Source organism: Octopus bimaculoides, chromosome 17 (genome assembly GCF_001194135.2).
Source record: "Octopus bimaculoides isolate UCB-OBI-ISO-001 chromosome 17, ASM119413v2, whole genome shotgun sequence".
In the NCBI taxonomy this organism is placed as follows: domain Eukaryota; kingdom Metazoa; phylum Mollusca; class Cephalopoda; order Octopoda; family Octopodidae; genus Octopus; species Octopus bimaculoides.
Genome location: NC_068997.1, coordinates 1,365,711 through 1,370,011, shown reverse-complemented (window position 1 = coordinate 1,370,011; position 4,301 = coordinate 1,365,711).

Sequence of the window (4,301 nt, the reverse complement as noted above, 5' to 3'; positions counted from 1 at the left end):
ATATATATATATATATATATATATATGTGTGTGTGTGTGTGTGTGTGTGTGTGTGTGTGTGTGTGTAACTAATTTGAAGATAAGCAACAAAAATTCAATAGGTTATAGCAGTACGTATGTATCGTACAAGCTCCATTTATTCATGTAGTGAGAACACCACAGAATGCACAATGAAAATAATGCAATTATTCTAATTATACTGTAGAATAGATATATTTCTTTAATACCTTGACCTTCATTCCCTTACCTTAAATTTTTTCCAAATTCTTACCACTCCTTAGGGTATTGTCATTCCATTTCCTTTTTTTTTTCCTCATGCTTGATTTACCCCTAACCTGCTATCCATCACTACTAAATCTACCTTACTCTATATTTGAAATTACTACTAACCCTCCAATTAGATTTTATATTCTTGTTTGATTCACTAATCTGTTGAACAGCAGCATAGTCGAGATGGTATGTTTTCTTCTCTTACTCTTGTTTTTTGCAAACATCTTCAAAATGTCTTTCTAAACTGAAATTCCATTATGCAGCTGAGGAGTACATTTTTATTGTGCATTCTGTGGTGTTTTGGTACCAAAATCTGAAATTATTATTATCGTTATTATTATCAAGCTAGTTCATGCTAAATTTAATTTAGCATTCTGTGCATTCTGTGTGTTTTGGTACCAAAATCTGAAATTATTATTATCGTTATTATTATCAAGCTAGTACATGCTAAATTTAATTGGCAGGAATGCTATGTTGTGGTTTGGTGAGAAGTGACCTCAGATCTCAAGAGACTTTCTTGGGATTCTTGAACAAAATAGGATTGTACTTTTCTGGAGGTCGACAATGTGCGTCTCAATTCATCATCCTCTGTTATTTACATAGTTACTATAGCGCAGAAAAGTTATATTAGCTGTGAATATCAAGTACATTATATTGTACTGTATTGCTACAAATAGAGACATACATACACAAATTGTGTGCATATATATATATATATATATATATGGATTGATATACTATCATTTCTTTAACCCACCCTGTGGTGAAACTCTATTTCTGTGTTTTAAATGGGGATTTATATAAAAAGAAACTTTCATCTTAGTTTAAAGATCCACAATGGAAGGTCATTTTTAGATCTTTACTATATTTCATTGAAATGCCAAATGATCAGAAGAAATCATAGAGATTTTTTACTATTTATTACGTTGACAAGAGAATATGACAGCCATAAGCTGAGGTCAAGATCTATACATTAATGGAGATTTAATTGTGACGGCAGCAATATAGCTTCAATTCAGTGAATGACGTAACTAACAACTAAGTATATATGCAGAAACGTCAAGAAAAGCTTTTTGCGAAAATAAATACTTAGAAAATTGCGTTTCAGTGATATGCGACAAATATATTTGAACGAAGTATATTGAAATATTATCACAGAGAAATATTTCCAGTGATAAAAAGCTATTATATAAGATATGGTTCTTCTGTGTGTTGATGATTCATAAAATTAATATCTAAAGACGTTTTGTAAAAGTGATGCTAACGGAAATCAGTGAGTGAATAGTGTGCAACCTATGTTTTTGTTTGTTTATTTCAAGTCTCGTGTTTGACGCTCATTATATGTAGAGAGCTTTTCTAAAAGAAACAAAACAGGAATATCAAAAGGAGCTTAATATCAGAGATGTCAAATTATCTAGATTGTCATGGAACAGAAGAATTTGAGAGAAATAATGAATATACATGACGAAAATCTTTGAACTTTTGAGTCGATGATATCATCTTTGTAGATTCTATAAATAGTTACCTTGGAAAATATTGATCTGATTTCACTCCACATAGATTATTTATTCAGAGTCTTCGGTTTGAAGATTGCACTGGAATATTGTACAGATTAAATAATTGATTTATTTGAGTACTAGTAAGTAGAAACAAGCCTAATAAATGGGTCGTAGAAGTTCGCTTCGCAACCACGTGATTTTGCATTCGATCCTACTCAATAATACTTTGGTTAAGTTTCTTATTCAAAATCCCACAACTTTCTAGAGTTCGGTCCCAAATGATAAGCTTTCCTTGAAAGTATCTTCGTCGAAGTGGTAGAAATATGTTAACAAGTTAGTCTTATTGACATGGAGAGTAATTCCCTCCCCTGGTTAAGATATTGCCTAATTTGACCGATGATCGAAAACCATTAAAAAATAGACAGATAGCAGTGCAGTATTGAATACTCCTCCATTGGAGTGGTCGACCTGAAAACAAAAATATCTCAGCAAGGTTAAAACCCGTAAATGCTATTAACCTATAACAACTACAAGTGGGGCTACAGCAACCAAAAGACTCCTGGTAACTGCGGAAGCGACAAAAACGTTAATGGCGATTGCAAATGCGCTAAAAAGTTGGATGAAGCTATCAACAAATCTCTGAAAGCACAACATTCTCATTATTAAAGTAATTTCTATCCAAAGATGGAAAACAGATAAGGAAAAGAAAGCGCATGCAAGAAAATCACACGAATATACAACGAAATCAGACATACATGGACGTAAGCGACACATATATATATATATCAAGCACACATACGCACACAAATGCACAAAACATCTAATGGGGAACGCTCCTGTTCAAATTTAGTGTATAGCATTATAGGGTTAAAAAAGATAATAACTATTTCAAAGAAGTAAATCTACTTCTCAGAGAACAAATTTCTTTTGCTTCTGTTGCGTAATTTTGAGTTTCGTTGTTAAATTTTTTGTAAGATTGAGTCGTAAAGAAATGCTTGCATTTATCTCTCTCACTCATTGTCTTTACATATATATATATATATATGAGTCAGAGAGTAAGAGAAAGAAGTGTGCGTGCGTGTGTCGCATGAAAGAAAACATCGTGTGTTGGAAGGAGAGAGAGATATATATACATACGAAAACAGACACACAAGCATTACATACAAACTTCATACAAGTTTTCGAAAGATAGACAATTTATACATATGAAACATGCAGTTACATACGTACTGTCATATCTGAGAGCGCATGCGCGTTCACAAATTTTCTATATAACATTTTGCAAATAAAAACGCTTTTAGCGCGCGACTGAAACAAAAGGAGTAAATGTTACATTAACCTTAGGAAAAGCATTGCTTTTATTTTTTTTTTTTTATTTATTTTATGTGTTTCAGCCAAGTGGCTGCGGTCATGCTGGTGCACCACGAGTTGGTTTTTTTTTTCTTTCCTACCATAGGTAAGTGTAATAGTTGTGAATGAAATTTGGTTTTGAAGTATGAACCGCAAAGAAATAAGTCTCTCTCTCAATTTCTTTTTCCCTATATGTGTGTATGTGTGCGCGTGCGTATATGTGTATGTATGAACAGGTGAGTATATTTTTTTTTATGTGTAACGGTCAAAAAAATATAATCTATATCTTCAACATACGTGCACACGATAAACGCTCATATCAGCGTCTTATCATGTCTACATCACAACGCAGCCGAAACTAGACTAAACTAAGAGTTATGCTTAGTGATAAATACTTATAATTAAGTTATAAGTAACGAAATTATCATTATAGCTTTCAATTAATAAACAATAAAATTCGTTATAACTTACGAATGAAAACATTATGAATAAAGATATAGTATATCTCACATTTCAACGACCTGTTGTTGTGATAAACAACCAACAGAGAAAAACTGGTGTCTGACCTGTTATATACACATAAAAACTGTATATTCGTGTGATTTTCTTGCATGCGCTTTCTTTTCCTTATCTGTTTTCCATCTTTGGACAAAATAACTGTATTTTCATTTATTGATTTATTAATTTTTAAGCGTGAAAATGCTTATTTTACCACAGAAATAATTGAAATCTAAAAAAATATAAATACCTATCGGCTGCAGAAACCCGTGATATACTGAGAAGTCCACGATATAAATTTACATATATTAGCCAGAAAAATTCGTCATGTACTGAGGGCAAGATAGGTGAAAAGCGATATGAGGAGTGATGCGATAAAATGCGGTAAAATGATGGACAAGTAATTATATGTTCGATCAAATCATAGATATGTTGCAAGAATATGAATATAGTTAGGAAAGAAAGACGGTTGTCCATAATTAACATTTACATCTGTTTCAAAAGTCGAGTGATTGATAGTTGATATATAATTCATGTAGGAATTTGCATGTCTCTATATAGGAGGTAGGTATCTTTATATGTGGATAGGTAGTTAGGTAAATATGAGGTTATATAGGCATATATATATATATATATATATACGTTTATGAATCTGTGTTGCCATATTCCTGATATCCCGAAATA